Raw genomic sequence first — 20,725 nt, 5'->3', positions numbered from 1 at the left:
CCGCGGGCCATATTTCGGGCATCACTGATTTCAAAGAATGCAAAATCTCAGTTTACTTTGGGAAGAAATAGCTCTTAAATGTTTTTTTTTGGATAGTAAACCACAAACAATTTTAACCACTCGGTTGATATGCAGTGTTTTGTTGAAATAAAAAAAAAAAGCGACGTACATAGTGTGTTATTCACTGGGTTGATGTATTTCTTTGTTTAATACCAATCAGAAAAATCCCGAAATGATGATATATCACCTAGAGCCCGGTCTGATGTCTGTCTTTTGTTCTGTATTGTGCTATTAGAAGCTTGTGCAGGATGCATGGCAGGTCGAACACAGGTCAAGATGTTGCCGCAGATATTTCGACCAGATTAAATTTATTTTTATTTTTAAATATGCCATTTATCAATTTAAAAAAAAAATCACTTAAGGATATGCCTTTTTAAAAAGAAATTACACTAAAGAGTGCTTAGCAAGGCGACTGTAATGGATCATTGCCAACTTTCTTGTGTGTGTGTGAACTAACAGGAAGTAGAATGTTTCTAAGTGACATGCGCTGTTGCGCTCCCTGTTCTCTCTAGTCTCTCTGTGATTGATGAGTGCTTGAACTATTGCTAATCGATGCTGCTAATTGTCTCCTTGTATGTCACGAGGAGCTGTGAAATGGAGCTTGTTTTCGTAGTCCTCTGAATTGCATTGCAGTTGCATTAGACCCTATATGAACTAGAAGATGTCATTAGGTTAATTCAGAATCATTCTCAGACATCTACACCTAGTTTATGTAATGATTCCTATAGGGCCTATGTGTCAACACAATGAGCTTTTCCTTTATTATATTTCCTGTTTGCCTGTGATAAACCCAGCAGTGCTTCCCCAGCGATACGCCTCTGACGTCTTGGTAAACACTGTCATCTATCTTTCACCCTCTTGACACAGCTGTACTAAGTTATGACGCTATAAACCTGTTACTTAAGTGTTGGGTACTCAATACTAGCAGACTTAATGTCCCGTCTGTTTACCAGGTCAGAAATATCGATTGATCGATCCACTTCGGATTTGTGTGTAGGCTGCTGTCTTGACTTGGAGTGTGTTTGTCCTTTCGGTATTCATGTGGCTGATACTCTCAAGACTGAGTTGTGTTGTGAAATTCTTAAGACTGGTTTGATTTGATATTTCACTGAAATTCTCAAGACTGGTTTGATTTGATATTTCACTTAAATTCTCAAGACTGGTTTGATTTGATATTTCACTGAAATTCTCAAGACTGGTTTGATTTGATATTTTAGTAAAATTTGCAAGACTGGCTTGATTTGATATTTCAGTGAAATTTGCAAGACTGGTTTGATTTGATATTTCAGTGAAATTATCAAGACTGGTTTGATTAGATATTTCACTGTAATTTGCAAGACTTGGATTGATTTGATATTTCTCTAAAAATGCTCAAGACTGGTTTGATTTGATATTTCACTGAAATTCTTAAGACTGGTTTGATTTGATATTCACTGAAATTTGAAAGACTGGCTTGATTTGATATTTCACTGAATTTTGCAAGACTGGTTTGATTTGATATTTCACTGAAATTATCAAGACTGGTTTGATTAGATATTTCAGTGAAATTTGCAAGACTGGATTGATTTGATATTTCACTGAAATTATCAAGACTGGTTTGATTAGATATTTCAGTGAAATTTGCAAGATTTGGGTTGATTTGATATTTCACTAAAAATGCTCAAGACTGGATTGATTTGATATTTCACTGAAATTATCAAGACTGGTTTGATTAGATATTTCAGTGAAATTTGCAAGACTTGGGTTGATTTGATATTTCACTAAAAATGCTCAAGACTGGGTTGATGGATGATTTAACGAATGTCTTTATTCCTAACATATATGGACATTTAAATAGGCCCACTCTTCTTATAACTACATAGCGCATGAGTTCGGTGTCACTGTCGCATCTCTCTCTCTCCAAAAAATAAAAACAAACACATTCTTGTTTCTATCACATGCACATGTCCAGTAACCAAAAAAACAACAACAACAACACAATTCTTTATCTTTTTCTATTATCGTCATCATCATTATCGTTACCGTCAATAATATCATTGTGGTGATCATGATGTTCGCGTAACGGTCGTAACCAAATCCCTTTACTTTTCTCAGCAGCAGTATACCAGACAGAGACAGAGCCCCATTCATTGATGTTGTCCATCTTATATGAGAAGTGCAATAAACCTAAGACAATACACATTTTAATCTTATTCATTTGTATTCTATGAACAGTTCAATAACACAATTGTTTATCTTATTCTCTGTACAGCCCAATAACCCAAAAGACCACCCAAGTCCAGTTGCCCAAAGACAATACAATTGTTGTTCATGTTCCTCGTAGATCTACCGCCCGAGGACAACCAAAACCTGCCGGCAATCGATAGCATTGTTCAAATACACCACTGTCCAAACAGAATGCTTTCCCCCGAGTCGCCCAGCCTTTAATATCAACTGACTCCCCCGGCTTCTAATTAATCATACCCTATTGTCTTGGTGCTCACATAGACACGTGCGTGGAGGTTTGTGTGTGTAGTGTCCGTGTGGTGACGTCAAAGAGTCCGTCATGCCAAGAGATGCAAGGGTTACGTTTCCGTTGTAGTAGACAACACTAGAGTACTGTCCCCTTTGTGTCCTGTGCCAGGCGGACATAGTGATTCCAGTTTTAAATTTGATCTCAAGATTGTAGACCGTCGGAGAAAGTCGCAGACGACGAATAGAAACATGTAATCGATAACCTCCACCAAACAAGGACTTCATTCGCACCAGATGTAGCAAACATTTAAGTCTTGATATCCACGTTCAATGTTCGCAGCAGATGTGGCAAACTTTAAGTCTTGATATCCACATTCAGTGTTCGCATGTTAGTCTTGGTATGTTCCAATCTTCCTGAATCCCCCCCCCCCTTTCCTTTCCTATTTTTTCAATTCCCACTACAGACATGATCGAACCGAGACCACTAGTCTTTGCCTTAAGTAGAGCTATTGTCGATAGGATTTTTTGTTTAGGCGATGGATTCCTAGCTGTCTGTCACGTGGAAAAGCAACATTTTTAAATATTGCCGTAAATCTTATATTATGGCACATTGTTTTTTTTACTTCAAAAATGCGTTTGGACAAAACATAAAATTAAGTTTTTGGTGTTGTTCTTGGCTGACAGCCTAATCATGTAAACTAGAAATTACCAATTCACAATCAATACACATGCAATTACTTCTGCCTGATAAGTCTCATGTGTGTGTGTGTTTACTGTTTTCAAGAGGGCATTCTGTGATGACAACACAATGTTCTTGTCTCACTGCAGTCTTGCCTCTGATTAGGATAAGTTTGTTGACATCGCTGTAGATCTATGTGGCTAGACACGTCTGAATATATCGCTCTAGATCTATGTGGCTAAACAAGTCTGAATATATCGCTCTAGATCTACATGGTTAGAAAGATAAGTCTGGTGACATCACGCTAGATCTATGTTGTTAGAAAGATAAGTCTGGTGACATCACGCTAGATCTATGTTGTTAGAAAGATAAGTCTGGTGACATCACGCTAGATCTATGTTGTTAGAAAGATAAGTCTGGTGACATCACGCTAGATCTATGTTGTTAGAAAGATAAGTCTGGTGACATCACGCTACATCTATGTTGTTAGAAAGATAAGTCTGGTGACATCACGCTAGATCTATGTTGTTAGAAAGATAAGTCTGGTGACATCACGCTAGATCTATGTTGTTAGAAAGATAAGTCTGGTGACATCACGCTACATCTATGTTGTTAGAAAGATAAGTCTGGTGACATCACGCTAGATCTATGTTGTTAGAAAGATAAGTCTGGTGACATCACGCTAGATCTATGTTGTTAGAAAGATAAGTCTGGTGACATCACGCTACATCTATGTTGTTAGAAAGATAAGTCTGGTGACATCACGCTAGATCTATGTTGTTAGAAAGATAAGTCTGGTGACATCACGCTAGATCTATGTTGTTAGAAAGATAAGTCTGGTGACATCACGCTAGATCTATGTTGTTAGAAAGATAAGTCTGGTGACATCACGCTAGATATATGTTGTTAGAAAGATAAGTCTGGTGACATCACGCTAGATCTATGTTGTTAGAAAGATAAGTCTGGTGACATCACGCTACATCTATGTTGTTAGAAAGATAAGTCTGATGACATCACGCTAGATCTATGTTGTTAGAAAGATAAGTCTGGTGACATCACGCTACATCTATGTTGTTAGAAAGATAAGTCTGATGACATCACGCTAGATCTATGTTGTTAGAAAGATAAGTCTGGTGACATCACGCTAGATATATGTTGTTAGAAAGATAAGTCTGGTGACATCACGCTAGATCTATGTTGTTAGAAAGATAAGTCTGGTGACATCACGCTAGATCTATGTTGTTAGAAAGATAAGTCTGGTGACATCACGCTACATCTATGTTGTTAGAAAGATAAGTCTGGTGACATCACGCTACATCTATGTTGTTAGAAAGATAAGTCTGGTGACATCACGCTAGATATATGTTGTTAGAAAGATAAGTCTGGTGACATCACGCTAGATATATGTTGTTAGAAAAATAAGTACTGGTGACATCACGCTAGATATATGTTGTTAGAAAGATAAGTCTGGTGACATCACGCTAGATATATGTTGTTAGAAAGATAAGTCTGGTGACATCACGCTAGATATATGTTGTTAGAAAGATAAGTCTGGTGACATCACGTGTACTTTTATCATAAGATAATGAAGCCAGATGGTGATTATTTTAATGACCATTGCAATCCTATCACTAACATTCCCCGACACTGGCAAGATTCATGAAAGGAAAACAATTCGTTTCAGTTTCCGTGACAGTATTCGTTAAGGAATTGTGACAGATCTGCTGCACTCTCTCTCTCTCTCTCTCTAATATTATTCATGGGAAGTTTAAAGCTCCGCCCAATGAAGATTCGTCCATTGCTGGAGAAAAGTGCAAGCCTACTGTGTTAAGTTTCATGGAGCGCCGCTGCTTTTCATTAGTCTTGTTTTTCACCCTCCCGTTTAGTGATACATTACAAATTATGTCTAATTTGATCCTCAACAGTGATGTAGAGTGAGGATCGATTCTTATTCACACAACAATGATGTAAATTGTTAACAGTAGATCAATTCTTGTTCACATAGACATAGTATCGATTCTTGTTCACACAACACGAAATACCGCTAATTGTTTTTGTTGATACATTTCTATTTGTTATCAGATTGAAAGTTTAGCTTCCTGCTTATTAAATGCTGACCTGTATATTAAGTACCGGTACTTCTCTATCTAGCTGTATATTAAGCAGGGCTTTTTTTGTGTGACGATACGCACCGGTACGGCGTACCGGCACCTTTTTGAAAAAATTATTACTTTTCTTGTATTTTAACGTAGCCTATATTATTAATTTTTAGTAGTTAAAAATTAGGCAATCAACTACTGAGTACCGGCACCTATTTTTTTTTTACAAAAAGAAGCACTGATATTAAGTACGTCTCTACTACCTGTATATTAAGTACTTCTCTATCTACTTTTATATTAAGTACTTCTCTATCTACCTGTATATTATTTTATTAAGTACTTCTCTATCTACCTGTATATTAAGTAGGCCTACTTCTCTATCTACCTGTATATTATTTTATTAAGTACTTCTCTATCTACCTGTATATTATTTTATTAAGTACTTCTCTATCTACTTTTATATTAAGTACTTCTCTATCTACTTTTATATTAAGTACTTCTCTATCTACCTGTATATTATTTTATTAAGTACTTCTCTATCTACTTTTATATTAAGTACTTCTCTATCTAGCTGTATATTATTTTATTAAGTACTTCTCTATCTAGCTGTATATTAAGTACTTCTAAATCTACCTGTATATTAAATACTTCTATATCTAGCTGCATATTAACTACTTATCTATACACCTGCATATTAACTACTTAACTATCTAAAATCTATATGTTCTAAATGATATTAGTGGCCTAATCCGACCATCTTTCACAAGTTGTATCCATTCATCTACTTGCCAGTGTTGTTCAGCATGTCTGTCATTAGCCTTCTCTTTGTCTAGATGTGAGACTTAATATCCTTGCATGCACCAGCTAATCCTCTCGTCTACACAGGCGTTTTCAGAAGATCTGGCTTTTAAACAGCATAAACAACTGTTATTAAGACCATTTGGTAAGACTAAGTGACGTAACAGTTGCGCCACCTATAAGTACATTGTAGTCACACGCTGCTGCTGTGCGCGGTGCACATGACATCACGAGACACGATGATGTAAACATGGGATACTGTCTGAGACAAAGCAGAGAACGTGAATGCCGATCAACATTGTTTTTGTATGGATGTTTTGTTTGTTACCAATAAAGTGGCAATCGATTTGAAATCCAACTCTACGTCTTGTTTATTTCCAGGTTTAGGCTCAAGTAGGTTATTGGCGCATTAGGTTATTGTCATTGGCGCATTAGGTTATTGTCATTGGCGCATTAGGTTATTGTCATTGGCGCATTAGGTTATTGTCATTGGCGCATTAGGTTATTGTCATTGGCGCATTAGGTTATTGTCATTGGCGCATTAGGTTATTGTCATTGGCGCATTAGGCTGTAAATCACAATGAGCTAACTTGTAAATCACAATGAGCTAACTTGTAAATCACAATGAGCTAACTTGTAAATCACAATGAGCTAACTATTTCTTGCATTGGTTTGGACAATTTCGGACGTTTCTTCAGAAATGACGAATATTACCTTATTGGCCAAACGTCCCGCAGACGGCAGGGGATGTAAGCGAACAGGGTTTGAACCCGTAACATCGAAACGACTATTCGAAGTGCAAGTAGCCTACCATAAAAACCACGATAAAAAGATAGTTGGAAATTGAAATAGTCTGAACACAATGTGTACTATAAAAAACAGCCTCTCCAAATAGTCTGAACACAATGTGTACTATAAAAGACAGCCTCTCCAAATAGTCTGAACACAATGTGTACTATAAAAGACAGCCTCTCCAAATAGTCTGAACACAATGTGTACTATAAAAGACAGCCTCTCCAAATAGTCTGAACACAATGTGCACTATAAAAGACAGCCTCTCCAAATAGTCTGAACACAATGTGCACTATAAAAGACAGCCTCTCCAAATAGTCTGAACACAATGTGTACTATAAAAGACAGCCTCTCCAAATAGTCTGAACACAATGTGTACTATAAAAAACAGCCTCTCCAAATAGTCTGAACACAATGTGCACTATAAAAGACAGCCTCTCCAAATAGTCTGAACACAATGTGTACTATAAAAAACAGCCTCTCCAAATAGTCTGAACACAATGTGCACTATAAAAGACAGCCTCTCCAAATAGTCTGAACACAATGTGCACTATAAAAGACAGCCTCTCCAAATAGTCTAAACACAATGTGCACTATAAAAGACAGCCTCTCCAAATAGTCTGAACACAATTCGTACTATAAAAGACAGCCTCTCCAAATAGTCTGAACACAATGTGCACTATAAAAGACAGCCTCTCCAAATAGTCTGAACACAATGTGCACTATAAAAGACAGCCTCTCCAAATAGTCTGAACACAATGTGCACTATAAAAGACAGCCTCTCCAAATAGTCTGAACACAATGTGCACTATAAAAGACAGCCTCTCCAAATAGTCTGAACACAATGTGCACTATAAAAGACAGCCTCTCCAAATAGTCTGAACACAATTCGTACTATAAAAGACAGCCTCTCCTCTTCTAGTACAATGATTCCTTATTATTGTACTAAAAGTGTATTTATTCCAAGCACTAAGTGAATGAGTCACTATTCAAACCCCGCGTGCTAATACAGTTACTAAGCCTAACATTGCGCTTCCAGGACAACATTTGAGGTGGCTGTAGATCGTTTTCGTTTCCTATTTTCGCCGTGTCTGTGACTTCGTGTCTGTGACTTCGTGTCTGTGACTTCGTGTTTGTGACGAAATATTCTCTTTTACCTATCACATGACACAATGTAGTGAGTAGTATTACCTATCACATGACACAATGTAGTGAGTAGTATTACCTATCACATGACACAATGTAGTGAGTAGTATTACCTATCACATGACACAATGTAGTGAGTAGTATTACCTATCACATGACACAATGTAGTGAGTAGTATTACCTATCACATGACACAATGTAGTGAGTAGTATTACCTATCACATGACACAATGTAGTGAGTAGTATTACCTATCACAGTCTAAATGACACAATGTAGTGAGTAGTATTTTGTTGTTTTTCACTTGATTCTTATTCGAAGCCTTGCCTTTTGTTATAAAAATAATATTTATATATATAGCTTTGGTTCAAGCTTCATTGAAACAAACCTTCGAATTGAAACTTTCCTTGGATTTCAAACTATTACTTTGTCTTGAGTTTAACTTTTTAAATTAAAAATTAGGTTGGCTCAATTTGTCTCCAAACATTGAAGAGTTTGTCAGTTGACCATCTTGTTGACCTCTCTAAGCCTTTAGCAGAGCAGATTCAATCGCTTTCCATGCAGTCTCTCAATGTGTTAAGCACAACAAACTCTTTAGTATTCGTCCATTGACAATCACTGCATTAGTTCTGCCTTATACACGTACAGAGATCGAGGCTATCTCCAATGGTTTCCTATGTAAAAGGCCAGAGCGAGGCTATCTCCAATGGTTTCCTATGTAAAAGGCCAGACCGAGGCAATCTCCAATGGCTTCTGATGTAAGAGGACAGGCCGAGGCAATCTCCAATGGCTTCCTATGAAAAAGGCCAGACCGAGGCAATCTCCAATGGCTTCCTATGTAAAAGGCCAGACCGAGGCAATCTCCAATGGCTTCCTATGTAAAAGGCCAGACCGAGGCAATCTCCAATGGCTTCCTATGTAAGTGTACCGTTACCACTTAATATTTTGAATGTTTCGATTACCTCCCATGTTTACCATCTCATTGTATAAACATGTCGGCTCTACTTTTCGTCAGAATGTATTTCAAAAAGAAATCTTTCTAGTTCTAGTACATTAGCGCAGATTGGCATAGGATCTATGCACTATATTAAAATGAAATTCTTTTTAGTTTCACACAAACCTAGACGATCAGACTATTTCTAACTATATTTGCAGGGGAAAAAATGATTAAATACATTAAATAGTCATAATACTATTTTTTTTAGCTTAATAAGAGCTATTTCTGACTAGGTAGGCTATTAACCCTTACTGATAGGTTACCACAGAATCACTGGACGAGTTACAATACTTTTGCTCATTCGTAAGCGAGTTATAGATGAACTCAGATTTGTCTTTACCAAACAATCAAATGAGGAAGTTATTTTCCGTTATGAATGACTTATAGGCAAACGAAACTGATGTCTCTAACTATTTTGAACTATTAGGCCTATAGTCTACTATCAAAGTGTTGGTCTCTCAGCTTGTTTGTCCTGTCCAAGATAAAGAGCTCTTTGAGCGTGCTTGACCTACGTCACCAAGTGATTCCCCCCTTCTCTCCCCCCTCCCACCGCCTGTTTAATATTGTCTTGCGTTCATTTGATTTGATTTAATGTCAATCTTTGGGGTGCCAGTACTGAGTCTATCAAACGTCACGTCGATCGATGTTTGGTATGGGAAGAGAACAATCACATACACACACATACACTAATAAAAATTAAAAAAACAGCTACACAGTCTCATGCACCCCAACACACACATAGCCAGAAAGGCAGCAATGAAATCAATGTATAAAGCACGCGTTAAATGCTGAATGTATGAGATATTGCTCTATGTGCGGTGTGTGTGTAGCGATTGCTTAATCTCCAGTTTAATCCTTTGACCTAATAGTCTGTTCTTTTGAAGAGGCTTTAGTCGTAGAGAGGAGAGAGGTTAAACTTTGTGAGTTTTTCTTTCATCACATCTTCCTTTTTCTGGGATTCACAAAATTCTCCAAAGAAAATTTCTCTCACTTGCGTGTACATAAACATACTTACGTATGCATACATTCAACGTGGGTTCCACAAACAAATAGCTTTTTAAATATATACAGTCTACATAAAAAGGTGTGTCAGTACTAATGAAAATTAGTTTTTTTTTTTTTTATAAGTCCACCTTGATCGCACGTTACAAGTATTTAGGTCGTTGAGGCACCATGGCAAATACTGGCGTCATCTGTTTCAAAATATTGCCTAAATTGTGCCGATGTGCCTCAAATCAAAAATCAAATCAAATCAATCAAAATATTGCCTTCCTAATGATTTGTGCACTCTAGACCTAGTGAACCCTTGATATCGTCTTCACAGTGTATGCATAGATACATAAGGAGCAGTTTCATAGAGTTCTGTTTAGTTCCTTCTCATTCAGCGCAATGTTTGTTTTCTACTCAATAGAATCTCGGGTCATCCTAACTTTGATGCTTGTCCTTGACATTATTAATACTGTTACGTATTTCTGAATCTTCTGGCTAAATGTATTTGTTGGCGCACAAATAAAAACACTGCAAAGAACTTGACGACTAAACTTTCAGTTTCATATAACTTTAATGACTATTAACTCTAACAATTCGTTACTGTAACATGTAGCGTAGAAGACTGTACAATATCTGTCAGGTTACAGTTAGCTATACTTCGTTGTAATTCATCTCTTCTCAACTTGCATCGAGCCGTATTCCACAGAACAGACCAACGACACACTTCCCAGTGTCGCTCCAGGTCTCCCTAAGCTGAACCAAGTTGTATTCAAGTCTACCGAATCAGAGCCGTACACGTCTTACATCGACTGTATCGACTGTAGCGGCTCAAGTCCACTGTAGTACTCTGTATAGACTTTAACGACAGTAGTCCACTCCAGCTAACTCTACCCTTGTTAACTTGCATCGAGTCGTACACATCTCTCTTCTACTGTCTCGCACAGTAGACAACAGTACCGACGACTCACTCACGACTGACTTTCACATTAACTCTCTGGCTTATATAGAGTCCCTAATCGCTTGTCCAAAGTTGCACAAACACGGCTAGTATCCTCTGGAATAACACGTGAGGAAACGTCACATCCTGTCTTTGTTTATACATGTAGATTCCAGAAAACATCGGCTGCAGTGTCATCTTGCCGGGGTCACAAGTTGTGACCTCTATCTGTCAATGGACATTGCTAGTACCTTTTGGAATAACATGTAAGGACACGTCACATCCTGTCTCTGTTTATACATGTACATTCCAGGGAACACCCGCTGCTGTGTTATCTCGTCGGGGTCACACGTTAACCTCTTCCTGTCACTGGTCATTTGTAACAATACGAATATTCTTTTTTGGTAACTTTGAAAAAATAAAGAAGGGCAGATTTAGAATTTTACATTTAATTCTTGAAAGATAAGTCCACAAATATTTTACATCTAGATCTGACTTAAAATAGATGCAGCTGCTTCTTTGGATCAGCTGAAAGTAAAAAAAATTTTTTTGATCATTTGAAAGTAAACCTTTTTTTTTTGATCATCTAAAAGTAAACCTTTTTTTATCCTTTGTAAGTAAACCTTTTTTACTTTCAAAATGTAATGTGTAAACAGTTTTAACAAAAACCCTCACCATTTTTAATCTGACTTATAGGGTATAATACTTAATATAATGGTCTTAGGGATGTGATATAAATGTATAATGGTCTTGGGGATGTTATACAAATGTATTATGGTCTTAGGGATGTAATACAAATGTCTAGTGGTCTCAGGGATGTGATACAAATGTCTAGTGATCTTAGGGTAGATACAAATGACAATAAAACTATTTTTCTATATTTTTGTTAGTCACCAAAATGACTGAGAACTAAACAAAGTCTTTGTGTATGTTTTCTAACGTGCACTAGATGCAGGGGATCTGATAAATGTCTTTTTCAAAAAAACCAAGTATGTAATTATATGTAATTAAGTATACATATTTAAAAAAAAGAAGATTTAAATTAGCCCATGTCGAAACAACCAACTTTATAAGTAACACTACAGTCTATGCTATTCCGCTAAAACATGATCCTATCAGTGATTTATTTTTCTGTCTTTGTAATTATTCGCCATTCTAGATATCACATCATTATTTGGCCACTGAACTACGTCCAAATACTTGAAATATGTAGAGCTTGTGTGTTGACGGGATGAACCATGGCATCCTTCTGGTGCCGGAAACCTCGCGGACATGGCAGACATTAAAAAAAATAACCTTTGGGAATTTCCGATAACATCGTCATATTATTGTGTGTGTGTGAGAAAGAATATTGCAAATTCAGAGAGTGTGAAAGTTCGAACGATATTTATAAAGAGAAATAATGTTCCGAAAGAGGTGAGCGATTATAAGAAAAAGGAGGGGCAGAGATAGACATAATTATAGACGTTTTAGGGCATTTATTATTCTACTATTTGATTAAACACAAGCTGGAGATGGAGAGAAAAAGAAGATATGTCAATATACTTAACTGTGCCGCCATCACTGCTGCTATTTAATGACCAGATAATATTCCTTAAGAATGACATCAGAATTAAGCAGCTTAACTGGCAATTTGGTTTCTTTCCATCTTGACAATTTCGTTCAGGAGAGGAAACTATGCTCATTTTTTAGTGGCCCCCGAAAGGGGAAAAGACGTTATTAGTTTTGTGTGGCCCGTCTGTCCGTCCGTCCCGTTTAGATCTCAGAAACTAGAAGAGAAAATGAAAATCGGACATCATGATATTTTAGATCATTCAAAGTTCTGATTTAGTAGATTCTATATCTAGTTCTAGATCTAGATTTAGATCTAGATATAGACTTAAATCTAACTCTAGACCTAGACTTATATCTTGAATCTAGATTTATATCTAAAACTAGGTCTAGATCAAGCTAGATCTATGTCTAGTTTGTACAACAAATGACAATGCAGATATTAATTTTTATTTGCGAGGGTAAAGTCTTGTTAAGTCATTTGTACACAATTGTAGATTAAAATAGGTCAAGATTTTGTTCCGTGTTATCTAATTTTGTTAGAAAAAAATACATCTTTTTTAGTTTCTCTTTATTACATGTAACATGGTATTAATTTTGAATGTATGGATAAGGCTAATAATTATTATAAAAAAAATATAAGTGTACGCTAAAAGAATATATAGAGATGCTGTGGCTGAGGGGTAAAGGACTTGGAACCGGAAGTCCTGTGTTCGAATCCTGGTGAAGATTCTAGGTGGACCACTTCTAGGGCGATTTTGAGTTTGTGTTTTCACACAAACTGTCTTTGTAACCTTTTTTTTCTGTGCTTTTTTTCCCGTCGAATTCGCGTTTTAAGTCATTGTCAGAAACTTTAATGTTATACAGGCACAGAGAAAAAGAGTTTTAGATTAACAAACCAATAGAGAAGAGGGGAAAGGGCGAAAGAAAAATGTCAACAGTCACTGTCTTCTAAGTTGTTTTGAGTATGGATATATATATGTATAGTCTACATATTAAAAGGTCACATTTAGGCTCAAGTAAGACATTGAAGCTGTGACACTTTATTTGATCATTATTTTATCTCATCATTTCGTCCCTGGACTGAATCAATGATCTCTTTTAGTATTTAATGACGGCAGACTGCTTTGATTGTGCTCTCCTGGAAACTAATCACTTAGCGGTCACTAAACTGACAAATCTTCAACAGACTGGGGAATACATTAGTGACGTTCTACATTATCTGCTGCCAAACTTTTGTCTGTCAGGCTGCCCTGTTACCTTTTTGTCTGTCAGGCTGCCCTGTTACCTTTTTGACTGTAGATCTTATTCCATACCTGATCCCTGTACTAGTCGACACAGTTTGCAATTCTCTTTTCTGTAATTAACTGGCTATTTTAAAACACAATCCCAGGAAAGATAACTCCCCCATCTCACACGTAATGAAGAATAGGAACATCGAAAAGAGTGATCGAACTTTCACTATTCCCAACTGGAAAGGCAGCTTGAGTTGGAAAATGGAGAGAAATCTCTTTCATTTTTTGTCACGCACGCGCACACACACACAAACGCCCTGACACACACGTTTTAAACAGTCTGAAGACTTCACATGGAGAAGGGGGAACAACTCACTTTTTTGTTCTCTTTCTTTTCCCCCCGCTCGTCAGCACAGTGCGAGATAGGCGCGTGAAGTGTTAAATCTGCCAGTGTGGTCATCGGATTGGATAACCTTAAGACCACATTTTGTTGTCAGCTCTGAGGGCAACAGTGTTTAATTACTTCTGAGTTCCAGTGGACTGGAATATTTAGTAGCTGAAGATTGTCTTGTGGTTTTATACGCGACTTTATGGCCAGTTTGAACTTAAGGTAATCGTTTACAATGTTAAGTAGACGCAGAGAAGCGCTCCTATTAATTCTGAGATAATTATATACGTGTGTATTATCAGTTATTACAGATACACGTGTATTAGTTATTAGAGATGCATGTTTATTTTGAGTAATTACAGATACATTTGTATCAATGTATTATCTGTTAATATTAGAGATTCGTGTGTATTTTAGTTATTAGCGATGTATCTGTTCTATTAGTTAGAGATGGCGTGTAGTGTCATCATTAATGTTATGTTTGCTCCTGTTTCTTTATATCACTTGTTCAATGACACTTTTATATCTGACAATTTGACTTGACAACACAACGTAGGAGATGTAGTGTAGGAAACTTTCTGAATTACGAATTGCTTTCAAGATTGTTTAGTTTTTTAATTATGGTGCCAAATAAATGGATAAGTTATACAAACTATCAGCCTATTCTACCCCCTTGTACTCAAAGTACTCATCTGTTGGCACGATCGAGTACCAATATGGCTTCCTTACAGAGAAATACCGTGTCGTCTCTCTCTCTCTCTCTCTATTGTCCTTGTTTGTGTCACGTGCTTCAATGGAGTCAGTCTGCCATCCACCTTTCTCAATTCACGTCTGTGCTCTATGCAAGTAATGGATCTGTAAGTAATGTTCAGTCTTTATTACGAAGCTTTATATCAACTCACTCTGTCAGTCTGTCTGTCTGGTAAAATGTTTGTACACATTATTTCAGACACATCCTATATCGGATCAAACTTAAATTTTGCAAAATTATTTCTTTTACCTGACAAAGGAATAAAAAAAAGTAGTTAATAAACTATTGGTAATTAATTATTTTGTTTGGTATCTCGAACAAGAAAAAGAAATTGTACTTGACTTATAAGTATAAGGTGGTATAAGCTGAATTAGTTCCCTTTATACTTTGTAGAGAAAAAAGTTTGAAACTAACAATAGATAAATTTAAAACCTTATATTTTCAAAAGCACTTCTTATGCATAGTGGTTAGTATGTTAGCTTGTGGAGGCTGAGGAGGTTTTAGCCCTCTAGTCCGAATTCTGGTCGTTCACTTTTTTTTTTTAAATACATGTATGTCGATGACCCAGATCACCCAGATACCCCCCATTATTTCACCCCCACCCCTTTACAACAGTTCCAGACTAGTGATAGGATTGTACTGAGAAAGCTAAAAGCATGAAATTTCACTAAACAAAAAAAAAAAACTGGCAACATATTTGTAATCGCACAGATTTATAATTTTAATTATAGATCTATTACAAATTGAATTATATGACTGATCCAAACTAATTGATACAACTTAATATACACTTTTGTTGCTTTTTAAAAGTTTTTTGTTTTTGTTTTTCTTGTTCAGATTAAAGCAAAATTTAAAGAATCGCAATATTTTAAAAAGAAAACAAATTTATAATAGTCCTTGGCTAAGCCTTTGGACATTTTTGGTTGGTATCGATACCACCATTAACAAGATGTTAGGTATCTGATTTGTTTGTAGTCTAGGTTATCCATTTAGTTTCTAAAACAGTGACCTCAATGCGAAGGGAAACGCTTTGAAAAAAAAAACGATTGACATGACCATTAGTACAAGCTTTTATCTAGTTATTGACTTTGTTCAGCATGAAGTCTCATTGACTGCGTTAATTAATACTTTTGGTGTAGGGATTTTTCTTTGGTGTAGACCTTCTGACACCATTGATGAGATGATGATATCTACAAAGTTGTTCTATTCCAATCATTGCTGCTAGCTTTGCAATAGAAAAAAAAAACTTACCCTGGCTTGCAATCTTTAAATACAACATTTTCACACATTTGAAACGCCTTCAGAATAGACAGGCAGCGTGCTTTGGTTAAATTGTAAATTTTAGTCCATAGAGTAGTGTTTGATGTTCGATCCACATTTTACATGCGATTGTTATTATTTCATTAATGTGATGATATGTTTACTTCATTAATGTGATAACTTTTGCACTTCATTAATATGATAATGCCTACTACATTAGTGTGATGTTATGTCCACTTTTATTATTGTAACAGTATGTCCACACACCTATTGTCCACTTCATGCAAGTGATAGTATGCCCACTTCTTTAAAAAATCCATGTTTGTTCATGTCTTAAATGTGTTGCTTTGTTACTTTCAAAGATGTGATTTTATTTAAATCATGCTATGTTCCCCAACATCATGCTATGTTCCCTAACATCGTAATATGTTCCAAATATCATGCAATGCTCCCTAACATCGTATTATGTTCCAAACATCATGCAATGTTCCCTAACATCGTACTATGTTACCCAACATAATGTTTTGTTCCCCAACATCACGCTATGTTCCCCAACATCATACTATGTTCCCTAACATCATACCCACTATGCAGATTCGTTTTTTTTAAAAAAATATTTTATTAATTTAAATATGCCAATGATAGTGGCTTATAAACACATTTGCGTGTACCATTTATAGATATAGAGATTTCCATTAAAAATGCGATGTTGTATATTTGTGTCATAGGTGGTGACTTTCATCATGTTATCAAAGTATTCTCACCCCGCCATCCCTTCACGCCTACCTTGACATCATACTACAAATTGATTAAACCTTCTTCCGTGAAAAGTACATCTCCTAATTGTATTCAGTTGATAGTCAAGCAGATGTCTGAGATTATAGCGACCATCTTGTTGACGTCAAGCTTCTTCATAAAGTCCTTTAACATTTTTGGTGTATTCTATTTTGTATTTGTTTCCCTTACCACTTTTACTACGAGTTGCCTGAGTATTTACTAGAGCTAGTTGTCTGTTTTTATCCTTACTGATCTAGTTGTCTAGCTTTTCCTTCTTACTTATCTAGTTGTCTAGGTTTTTATTCTTACAGATCTTTTTGTCTGTTAGTAGTTTTTTTTTCGTATTAGTTCTGGATTTTAAAAAGATTTCTTCCCTGTTTCTTGACTGCAGACGATATATGTCTATTCGGACATACACAGTAAGATTCTCCGTCCGATGAATGGAATCAGAAAAGATTAGCTTGTGAGAACGAAGTGTGCCTGGCCCGAGTAACTAGCTGTCCCCAGGGAGAAGACATTACAGTGGCCATTTGTTTTGTCAAAGACTGGACATCGATCTCCTGGTATAAAGGTTTGGTTTGGGTTAGGGCCGTTAGGTGATACATTTCACACCCCCCTTTCCCCCGACCAGTTTTTAAACCCAGGCTTTTGTTGGCTATTTTTATAATAGTTCTTTAAAAACACTTTCTTTAAGGGTGTGTCCGTGTTACACTGTGGGTGTGTTTATGTGTCTGTTTCATTGACAATTGCAGTAGTGACTCTTCCAGTCAGATATTTGCAAAATTTCACGTGTTTAATTGACTCTACTGCTGTTGTAACTTTGGCTGCTTGTTAAACCGACGTCTGAAACAATTTTGACTTTATTGAATTCTTGAAAACTCGGAATTGTTTGTTAATGGAGTTTGAAAAAAAGAAAGCATTATGAATATTTGTGCTGTGTCATATTGACCAGTCGTTTTGATGTCGAAAGCATTATGAATATTTGTGCTGTGTCATATTGACCAGTCGTTTTGATGTCGAAAGCATTATGAATATTTGTGCTGTGTCATATTGACCAGTCGTTTTGATGTCGAAAGCATTATGAATATTTGTGCTGTGTCATATTGACCAGTCGTTTTGATGTCGAAAGCATTATGAATATTTGTGCTGTGTCATATTGACCAGTCGTTTTGATGTCGAAAGCATTATGAATATTTGTGCTGTGTCATATTGACCAGTCGTTTTGATGTCGAAAGCATAATGAATATTTGTGCTGTGTCATATTGACCAGTCGTTTTGATGTCGAAAGCATTATGAATATTTGTGCTGTGTCATATTGACCAGTCGTTTTGATGTCGATATATAGCGTTCGTAGTCATCTTGAATAAATAGCCTACAGATCTTGCATTGATCTGACCTGACAGTTACGTGCTGTAGACTTAGAAACGGCTGAGATGTAAACATAACATGCTAGAGAACTCTCCAGTCAACAAGAGAAGAATGTTGTTTTTTTTTCTTCCCCTAAGTATCCAATGGCACAGACTTGGACCAGAACATTGTTCTCGATTCGTTTGAAATCCAAGAGCACGATCTTCAAATCAAATTTACGTTTAAAAAAAAACACTTTTTTTTTCGTCTTAGAAGTGTAGCCTTATTTATGAAACGCCTTTGATTGTTGCCTTACTTATAAAACGCCTTCGCTAACTTCCAGCCAAGATGTGGAGTTACCTCCCAGTTCACCAGATTTTGTGGATAAGAATCACAAGTTGACATAAACTACTGTGAATGAAATGCAAGTCTGGCACATTGTGATAAGTGACACACATTAGCGTAGATCAGTTGAGTCTTATGTTTGTTCCTGTGTCATCTAGAGCTAAGTAAGAGATATTCAAAGCATGGAGTGTCTATAAGGCGTTAGGGGAATGTATTGGTTAAAACGCATCTAAAACATATTGACAGGAATAGGGCACCCGCCATTTTCACACCTGGAAACGAATTGATTTGTTTACTTTCTAAGTACCTTCCATTGTTGGAAATGTTTGACGTTGATGCCTACACTATGCGGCGCCAGTCGCTTGTCCTGCTCTCAGCCTTGCATAATGATGTCGCAGAGTCTCTTTTCTTTTAACATTTTTGACGATGGTGTGGCTCTAGACACGCGCCTGGGATGTATGCATGCACCCTGCTTGTATACCTCTAGTGTAGTGTCGTGTGAATCGCTTTAAAAAAAAAATCAGCCCTGCTCGCTTTGATAACGAGGTCAGGTTTAAACATATGTCTGTTAATTATGGCTATGCAACGGCTTCGTCTGCGTAAGATTTGACATAAATTAAATTATAGCTTTTCTATAGCGCTAATTTCATGCTTATAGCATGCTCAGAGGGCTATGGTCCAATCTCATTTGTGGGCCAGTGGGGAGAGGGGGTATCTGGGAGAAGGTTTTCCCGTGCTGCCTTTATAATGTATAATTCAAGTCTAGTTCTGGCTGATATGATGTACTCTTCCATTACCAATCGACAAACTAAACTAGCACCCCCCCCCTCTTCTTTTTTTTCCCCATTACGATTACGTCAACCAATTTTGTGGTTGAATAATTAACTAGTCGATAGTGTATTCCTTAAAAAAAATGTTGGTTATGTAGTAGCCACTTTCTAGTCCAAATGGTGACTAATCCCATAGCAATCATTAAAGTCTTTGTTCCATTGAAATGAAACTAAAACAATAGCATTCCTTTTGTTTGTCTCCATCAGTAATTAACTGGCCTACATAAGTCTCGCCAGATGTGACTACCAGTGTCTGGCTTTCAACAGTTTGGGTTTCATAGAAAGTCTGATGATGGTTTACTTTGTTCTTATTGTTGGATGACATAATGAGTCTTAGTTACAGACCTACTTCAGCTAGAAATCAACAATACCCTTCCCCCCCCCCCAAAAAAAAAAGAAAAACAACAAACAAACAGACAAACACTCTTGTGTTGAAACAGTGTTTACGTTTTTAACTATCTTTTCTGAGGCCACCACATTTGATACCTACATTTTCTTTAATAATACATTTCTATGGCCACCACATTTGATACCTACATTTTCTTTAATAATACATTTCAGAGGCCACCACATTTGATACCTACATTCTCTTTAATAATACATTTCTATGGCCACCACATTTGATACCTACATTTTCTTTAATAATACATTGCTGAGTCCACCACATTTGATACCTACATTTTCATTAATAATGCATTGCAGAGTCCACCACATTTGATACCTACATTTTCTTTAATAATACATTTCTATGGCCACCACATTTGATACCTACATTTTTTTAATAATACATTGCTGAGGCCACCACATTTAATACCTACATTTCCTTGAATAATACATTGCTGAGGCCACCACATTTGATACCTGCATTTTCTTTAATAATACATTGCTGAGGCCACCTCATTTGATACCTACATTTTCTTTAATAATACATTGCCGAGGCCACCACATTTGATACCTACATTTTCTTTAATAATACACTGCTGAGGCCACCACATTTGATACCTACATTTTCTTTAATAATACACTGCTGAGGCCAACACATTTGATACCTACATTTTCTTTAATAATACATTGCTGAGGCCAACACATTTGATACCTACATTTTCTTTAATAATACATTGCTGAGGCCACCACATTTGATACCTACATTTTCTTTAATAATACATTGCTGAGGCCACCACATTTGATACCTACATTTTCTTTAATAATACATTGCTGAGGCCACCACATTTGATACCTACATTTTCATTAATAAAACATTGCTGCGGCCACCACATTTGATACCTACATT

At 36.5% G+C, this 20,725-nt stretch overlaps 1 protein-coding gene across 6 annotated transcripts in view; it reads left to right on the top strand.

Moving 5' to 3' along the window:
* LOC106061579 (serine/threonine-protein kinase NIM1-like) overlaps nt 1-20,725 on the top strand; it is a 61,766-nt gene that overhangs the window by 17,461 nt on the left and 23,580 nt on the right. The window contains exon 1 of one of the 6 annotated variants that reach the window (XM_013219762.2): nt 13,907-14,346. The exons of 4 other annotated variants lie outside the window; for them this stretch is intronic. The gene's annotated coding sequence lies outside the window, so the exon portion shown is untranslated. Of the gene's footprint in view, nt 1-13,906; nt 14,347-20,725 lie in introns of those variants that run through there. One more of the 6 variants, XM_056028362.1, reaches the window with a different exon arrangement.

The sequence above is a fragment of the Biomphalaria glabrata genome, chromosome 5, assembly GCF_947242115.1.
Source record: "Biomphalaria glabrata chromosome 5, xgBioGlab47.1, whole genome shotgun sequence".
Taxonomy (NCBI): domain Eukaryota; kingdom Metazoa; phylum Mollusca; class Gastropoda; family Planorbidae; genus Biomphalaria; species Biomphalaria glabrata.
This window is presented reverse-complemented; position numbering and strand designations above follow the sequence as displayed.